Below are 9,103 nucleotides of genomic sequence, written 5' to 3'. Positions count from 1 at the left end.
ACTTATTTATAAAGTTTTATATAGCGCGAACTAGAACCTGTGAGGGTATCAGAGCGTTTCACAATTGTTACACCACAAGAAATAAAGTGGTGGAAGAAGGATGTTTGCTACATGAGGTGGTAGCTCCCCTCTCTAAAAAGTTAGAGAGGCCAAAACAATCCACAGTAGCACCTGAAATAGCACATTCACCTGTCAGTGGAAAGCTCAGGATGTGGTTAAGGACACTAACAGCTGTCAGTAGCCTCTGTTGGGCGCTTGCTTTTATGGCAGTACTGTCTTTGGCATGGGAGGCAGACCATGTGACAAGAAGTAAAGTAGGCCCCCTGACCCTGTTGGGCATGGTGGGGTTACTCAAGTGTTGGGTGACTTCTTTGGCTCAGCTAGGTTTTGCCCTAGCTAAGGTAGGGTTAGAGGAGGTAGGCAACCCCAAATCAAGGTAAAGGATAGGGATTGTAAAAACACAGTTTCAGCTGAGGTCCAGTTTAGGTTGGGTCCTGTCATAGCTGAGGTGGGTCAGCTTCACAGAGGGAATGGCCTTGACAGAAGGATGTGAGGCAGAGTAGACCCTGCAATAGGTCAGCCAGTTTCCCTACACCCTTCCTCGCTGGACAGTCAAGAAAACTCACCCACAGTGAGGGTGACTTCCCTGGATGTGTTAGCTGGGTGGGGAGTTGTGTAAGGAAACAGGCTTTTGCTGGGTTTCCCCCACCCCACTTTTGCCCCCATTTAGACTCCCCGTACCAGTGTTCTTACTCCGTTACAAGTATATGTTGAATTGGCTATCCACAATTGGCAAGTACTGACTTGCTTATAAGCCCCTAGTATGTGTTACCCAGGGTACCAAGGGCATGTAGGGCAGAGTGTGTACCCAAGGCTGCAGCACTGTTTGTGCCACACTGTGTGTGACAAAGTACAAATAGGCTCCCAGCCTGCCACTGCAGACTGGAAGGGCAGTTATCACACTGCCAGTTCTACATTGCCATTACCATGAATGACAAAGCCACCACTTCCCTTGATAATATTTTTTATCTTTTCCAAAGGAAAGCCTAAAGAGCCCTAAGGCAGGGAGCTGTGTATTATTAAGTAGGACGTAGTTTACATGTGTCTTAGCAGCAAACCCCCTAAAGTTGTTGTTTTGCTGGGGAAATGTTAGTAGCCCCATTGCCTAACACAGGGCTACAGGCTTTCACCCCAGCCTGGCTAACTTTTGAACGGGAATACCTAACTGGGTATCAAATGAATTGTGCCATTAAAGCAGACTTGATGCCCAGGTCGAGTTTAAAGTCATTATTAAAGTAAAGCAACTTTTGGAAAGTTGCCACTCCATGTCCCAGCTGGTCCATTGGCCTCATACGGGCACTGGCTCAAAGACAGCTTTCTGTCTGCCTGGTAAGTCGTGTGAACATGTCAGAGGCTTTAAAATAATAGAAGCTTGCTTTGAGAGAGGTGTCACCTCCCCCTTGCAGTAAGCCGCTCGGGGTGTTAGCCCAAAAGGTGAGCTTCAGAGGGGAAGCCGCCTTTGATTGGCAAATGGTGATGACACTCCTGAGGGGCTGCCTTTTGTTCTTTTAGACTACCTGGAGACAGGGCAGAGAGGGAAAACCAGTGCCCAATCTATTTTTATGTGGGCGTGTAGCCCTCAGACAGCCACACCTCTACGGTGGGCTACCAAGCTCCTCACAGTTGAGGAAAGGTTCAGACATCTTGAGAGTGTCTGAAATAGAGCACTCTGGGATCAGCAGATACCACACATTGCCGGATATTTGTCACCAAGTAGAAGGGGACCTGGTAGCCCCTTGGCTAGTGACCATGTTGTCCACTTGGGGTATTTTCCCTGGATAAATATGGCACCCCTGGCACCCTGAACCTTAGAACATGTCAGAATTGGAACAAAGAAGTAAGAAGGACTGCCCTGCAGCTGCTCCTTGGACTGCACAAAAAGAGGTTGCACCATCTGCTGGACTCCACGAGCTGCAGTTTTGGACTAGTGAAGTTAGAACTGTTCCTGTGGATCCTGGCTCAGGGAAAAGTAATTTCCCAGATCAAAGCAGTGCCTCCAAGAGTCCGTTGGCCTTCTGGAACAGAATCAGGGACATTAAACCTGAAGAAGTCCAAAGTGGCAAAATGCTAGCCACCAGAGAAGATTTGCTGCTGGCTGCCGGTGGGCTCCCCACAAGACCGATCCATGATGGCCAAAAGTTGCACAGAAATCAGCAGGACCCAGGAGTGCCATCAGAGTCCAGATTGGTTGCCCAAGAGGGACACCAGCCTCCACTAAAGGATTTTGCTCCAACCGCTGTACTCGGAGACCAGTAGCCCAGTCGCAGCTGGCTTTCTACTGTCCTGAAGAGTTCTTCATTGGACCCCAAACTCTGTGGCCAAAGTTGTCCCACATCACCTGTGGACTGAGGGATCACCACAGAGGCACCCACATCCACCGCACAGCAACCGGAGCATCATTGAGCATCAGGACCACTCTATTGGCGCCTATGACGGTTATCCTCTAAAAGCTGGAACTTGACTGCAAACCCCTCTAATGGCCAGGTAACTGTCCAAATCTACCCCACTGGCCCCCTAGACCTTATTCCTGTTGGATTTGGTCACCCAAGTAGTCGGAGTTGCCGAACTGGTTCAAACCTTTAAAACGTTTGCAAAGCTTTTGATGACCACTGCTTGTTTGCGGCTGGATTAAATAGTGATAAAACCTTATTAAATCTGTTTCTCCGAAACCCTCTGGTAGATGTTGCTCCTCAAAGTCTCTAAACATTCATAACATATACTTCATTTTTATAAATTGGTGTTGTGTTTCTTTCATGTTGATTGGCTTCCTTATTTTATTGTTTGGTACTATTAAATGCTTTCTGCTAAGTTTCTTTGTCTAAGCCTTGCTGCTCAAAGCCACAGCTACCCATGGTTGAACTTAAGGTTTTACAAATGAGCCTGACTGAACCCAATAAAGGTTTTGCGAGTGTATTTCACAATAAGGCTACCTAGCCATACCATATAATACACTCCGATTCTCACAACTATGGTCAACTTAAACGTGAAGCTCACACTTTGAGTATATGTATTTGATGTGAACATTAGTATACCTTAAACAGCGTGGAAACAGTTACATAGCATCACCCGTTCCCCCCTCTGATAACTCAGAGAGTCACCACACAATACATTCATATCTCCCTTTGTGGCTGCTTTTCAAATGCCAGATGTTGACTTCTGTTCTTTATATCTTGACTCCTCTAGATCCCTTAATTCAATGAAAAAATGTCACTGATTCTCCTCCTATACTCTTTAATCAACTCCTTCCAGTCAACCCTCTAATCCCCTTAATACACAGTAATGAGCAGATAGCTATGATAGCAATGATTAATATGGGGGTCAAAATAGTCCATAATAGTCCATTCTCAAAGCCAGTTACCAACTGCAGAAAACCCTTTCCCAGTTTCCTCCCAGGTACCTTTTGCTTCCAGCTCCTTCAAATATTTAGAAACATCTGAAATATTAGTAATAAACTTGTTCATTTCACTACTCTTGTTAGGCACATAAGTGCAGCACTTTGGATGCAGGGCCGGACTTGTAACGCAAACCGGCCCTGGCAATTTAGTCGGACTGGCCGCGGAGGGGAGGCGGATACACTGTTGCTGCTTTTGGTACAGGGGGCTGGTATTGCAGCACTGCTGCAAAACCAGTCCCCTGTACCAAAAATGTCCCCCACCAATCCAAAACCGGTCCCCACCCTTCCGGCCCACCGGGAAAATGCCCGGTGTCTGCTACAGCCAGTCCGGCCCTGTTTGGATGCGTAATATCGGACAGACTCCACCCTCTTTTGCGAGCAAGCTATCTAAAGCAAGCCTGTTCTGTAAAACTGTGGCTCTAGTAGTCACAAATTCTGTTAATAGCAGATGCGTGCCTGCAGTATTGCCTGCAAGACTGCCAACTAATGTAGACAGTGTTCTTCTGGTCATTCAAACGAAGAAATCATAAAACGAAAGATGACATCTACTACTTGCAAAGCATTATGCTGGTGTTCCATGAAGCACTACTCCCTTATCAGCTATAAAATCTACATGACACCCATTAGAAAACAGTAAAGCCAGGTGACAACTGCCTATCCAATGTGCAAGAAGGTGAAAGTAAGTATTCTTCCCACAGACATAATAAACTAACAGGAATAACAAGTTCCTTTCAACTGAACACTTGCTCTCACAAATCTTCAAATCTGGGCATTTACTCCAGCTCATCATCTGAAGGTTTCTAATCTTGTTCTTTCTCCTCATAAACAAATCTATCCTTGCTGTTGCCACTGTAACCTGAATTTTAGGTGCATCTCTGCACTCTTCAGTTGTTCTTCTTACTTTTCTCACTCACCCTTAGTTCCTTTCATTGCCATTTAACTCAATCTCTTACCTTCTGTCCTCCAAATCTTCAATAAACTCCTTCTCAGATTTTGTCAACTTACCTGTCATCTTTTCTTTCTAAGCTTGGGGTACACCATTCTTGGTTGTAGATCTGAAGAAATGCCATACCATATATCTAGTATTATAATTGGGAATCAAATTTGTGTAAATCAGCACATGCTTAAAGACTTAGGCCCTTATTTTGAGAGCGGGCAGTCAAACCAACACCCGCTATCACAGCGGTCAGAAAACCGCTCGACAAGCAGGCAGTGGTCCGACCGCCCAATTACGATAGGACCACCATGCTGGCGGTCGGAAAGTGCACTTTAACACTGCGGCTTGTTCTGCTGCACAGGAAAAGGGCCGCAGAACAAGCCGCAGTTTTAAAGTGCACTTTCTGCACATCCATGCACCATGTGCCAGGCACCATGTGTTGCCCACGGTGCATGGATGTGTGTGGGGGAACTACATGTGCCCCCAGGGCCACTTTGCAGTGACTCTCAGGCGCCTTGTTTGGGGTCCCCAAAGTCCATTTCCAACAGCCTTTTCATGGCAGTTGGACGCCATGAAAAGGCTGTCGGAAAGGGACATCATAATCCCGATGATGGTGCCTGCCTCGGCACCGCCTCCATTCGGGATCACGATTCCAACCGCTGCCCCATCGGGACCAGTAGGTTCTGTAGGAGGCAGCAGTCTTAACCGTGTCCGACAATGGTCCGACCGTCTGTATCGTAATACGGCGGTCGGACCGAAAGGCTGTATGTTGGTGGGACCGCCACCGACATCCTGTCAGTGGTGGTCCCACCAACATCGTAATCAGCCCCTAAGTCAAAGTTTGATAAATAATATTCAAACCAACTTTAATGATAATGAAGACTGAGGATTACACTACATGACAATGAGTAAGGGAGAGGTTTAGTGATGGTAGATCACTCCCTCTGCAGTGCATGCAGGTATGTACAGATATAGTACTTCTGAGTATTCTTAACCCGAGATTACTCATGCAACAGGCTAAAAAAGACATTATTTGAAATTTTCCGTCAGAACCATCCCTGTGTACAATCTTCATATTAAATCTCTGCTGCTTTTTCTAAGTGAGTAGAATTAGGTTTAGCTACAGTGGAAGCATGTTCAACAGGAGAATTCAAGCCCACGAATAGGCAGATCATGAAAAAGACTATGATAATTGCCAATACAGTTAATATCACTCTACATTTCTTTGGTGAATTGGACACAGTGGTTTCTTCCAAAACAAGTGTTGATGAGCAAAGTAGCATGAAAGAGGAGTTATAGGGTGGCAGAGGGAACATTTGAATTGGTGCACAGAGGGCACCTCAACACACACCTCACCCACAGGCTGACCTGTTGTCAGGAGAGACAGGAGAAAGCCCGCTGAGTGAGAAAGGATGGCTGCATTGGCTGATAGCAACAGCAAAACCAAAGCAACTCTGCAATTTGTTTAACCATTAGGTGATAACCATGCAATGGGAGCATAAACACTGAAGCATTGCACCAGTAGTGCTATTTGAAGTGCCCCAGAGCTCATTTAAGAACGAGGCACTTCCCCTCCATTTCATGGGAATGCAGCCTCAAAAGATGTGTACAATGGCCTGGGCAATGTTCTCCAAGTCTTTTTATCTAAAGGTCAGCCCCAAAAACCTACGCTGTAGAAGTCTATTAGGGAGATGAATGGAGGGCCAAAACCAGGACAAGGGAGTGCAGGATCTGAACCCAAAGCATGTTTAAGGTCATAGAAGTCCATATCTTCCTGTTGATCCTATGAAATCCGAACAGGTATTGATTTCTGCAGTAGGGCATTAGACTAATAATATTAAGGGCCAGATTTGTAGTTTGGTGGAGAGGGTACTCCATCATAACAGCAATGGCGTACCCTTTCCACCAAACTGAAAGTCTGCCCACCTCATCTAGAAATGGACAGACCTTCTCTATGTCGACGGAGGAAACTATGGATCTCCACCGCCAACTTACACCTCCAAAAGCCCAACACAGTTAGGGCTGCCGGAGTTTTGGCCATTTGTCCACCGACCCTATTTAGAGTGGTGGAGAAAAGGCCAGTTTTCACTGTCTGTCACCTTCAGGTAAAACCTGGTGGTAAGAGACAGTGAAAACTGTCCACTGACCCCCATCCCATGGGAGAAAACTTCAATGGTGAGGGGATCATTGTGTTTTTTATTTTCAAAAAGAAAATCCTGCTTTGGGATTTTATTTTTGAAAATAATTTTAAAAACATTGAAAGTTTGCTGCATGGCTCCATCATGTTGACAGAGCTATTCGTCAAACTTTCAAAACATTTATAGGAAGTGCCATGATGGTCGTTTCTGTAAATGCAAGAGATGTCCATTGGGCTGGCAGACATCCCTATATTTGGTGGGCGAGTACTCCCTGAGGGTGACTGAGTACTTTATTCCACTTAACAATCATTTCCAATAACAAAGGAAACTTGCACCGCTTTTCCCCTGGGTTAGCATTATTTTAAACCTTGCTTGATGTCTCAATCCCATTATGCCCAGCCGTTTTTGCCAGGCACATTTATACCTAAATCCATTGAAATCAAATACATACGCATAAAATATCCTTACATCTCTGTCTTGCACCCTTCATATGAGCTCTTTGTTATAGCAGGTGATAACATTTCTTTTTTACTGCACCCGCCCTTCTTCAAGTATTTAGTTATAATAGTAAAAGGGTTTACCCTCAATACCTATGTCATTCACTTTTTCAATTGTATCTCTAACAACTAACACAAAATTCTCCATGGATCTTCCCATACCCATCACCTCTTCCTTTTTCTTCTTCTCATGTACATAGCTAACAGCAACCCTCTTCCCTTCTCTACCCATCTCTCCACACGTTTTATGTCCCTCAATCACCATTTTTTAGCCATACACAGTGGTACTAGGAGCATACTTGAAACATGTAACCTTATAATTTTCTGCATTTTTCTCTTTCCCGCTTTTAATTTTTTCACATTTCTTAGGATCATTCTTGGTAGTCACAATGTTGACTAATCCAGCAGTCGTATTCAATTTTCTTGCCCCTTATTTTATTATTTCCGTGCTCTTTTCCACATGAATCGCTTTATCAAGTGGCAGATTCCCACACCATAGAAGCTGTTCTTACACTGTCTTTAAATTTCCTCTGGTAACCAACTGGTCTCTAAGCTATTGCCCTCTGAGCCCCTCCTATTCTCAGTCTGCTGCAAAAAGTTTGAATGCTGAAATAAAGTGTCAACAGATTTGTTAGATCCTTGTATTCTTGTAATGAGCTGGTGACTGACTGTACATATCTGCTCTTGTGTCCCTCAAATGAACTGTTTAGTTGTTTACAAGTTATTTGAAACTCATTTAAATCCCAGCCCTTTTCTAGTGCATGTTCTAGTAGATTTTTTTAACCATTTGGACCTTCAAATCCAAAGAAGAAAAACAGGAGTTTTTTGTTTCTTTCACGCCAAAATCCTAAAACTTCAGTTGGTCCCAGGTACTCTTTGGATGTTTAGCCAAGATCTCCACCTCATAAGTGGAATCCCTGGCAAATATAGAAGTGGTGCTGTAATATTCCGCACACTGGCCCATAGTTAAAGTGAAATATAATCTAATACAGGAATCTGTATAATGAAATGGTTGATCTATAGCTTGCTTGCTTGCTACTTTTGTTACTGGGGGACGATATTGCAGCACTGCAGCAAAACCAGCCCCAGTAACAAAACTGGCCGCCACCGCTGCAAAACTACCGCTCACCTTTCAAGTCTCCTGGGGAAACACCCGATGACCGGTACAGCCAGTTCAGACCTGTCTCCAACCGACTCCTCGGCCAGCGATCCAGAACCAAAATCAAGGACAAGCCAGCAGGCAAAGGTGCAGGAAGCACAACATTTGATGGAAAATATTCCATTGCCAACAATGGTGGTGCGATACAGCACACCCATATGTCACTGTTACCATGCACAATCCAGCGTGTATGTTTTTTACCCAGGTGAGCGCACCACTGATCTCTTAACATGAATGTTGTGTCTCCATTTTACTGCTTAGCTCACTGTGCCTCTGTCATCATACATTTATGGGTTCCGGAGTAGCGTGCGACTCACTGAAAATAATGCTTCAACACCCCATCAGGGGTAGCAAGCGCTATATAAATGCAAACCTTTTTCCCACTTCTATCCCTCCGCTATCCTTCTCAATCCAAATAACTGACTAACATATCCACCACTCAAATTACTTTCATATTTCACTATACTGATTCACCACTAATCCTTTATGGGTTCCGGAGTACCGTACTACTCGCCGCCAAAGTGCTTTGACGCCTCGTCTGGTGTAGTAAGTGCTATATAAATGCAGTTACAATACAATACAATACAGTGTTGCAGACTAAAGATGGCTGCCATGAATGTGATATAATGACCTTCATGCCAACACCAACCTAGCCGAATCGGTACCGCTGTATCACAGTGTTGCGTTCAACAATTGTTGGATCCTCATGTCACCAGCAACGGCTTCTTCAGTAAACTTATATGTGTGCCAGCTGGTCATCCTCTAGATGTCTAGAGTCTTTTTTTTATTTTTTATTTTTTTTATTTTATTCCATCAGGTACATCATAAGGAACAAAGAAAAGGTATTTACATTTCTGAATTCATACGTTATATTACAATATTTTCTTTAGGTTCGCGAAAGACTTTAAAGAAAAACAT

The sequence above is a fragment of the Triturus cristatus genome, chromosome 11 (assembly GCF_964204655.1).
Source record: "Triturus cristatus chromosome 11, aTriCri1.1, whole genome shotgun sequence".
NCBI classification, from domain to species: domain Eukaryota; kingdom Metazoa; phylum Chordata; class Amphibia; order Caudata; family Salamandridae; genus Triturus; species Triturus cristatus.
This window is presented reverse-complemented; position numbering follows the sequence as displayed.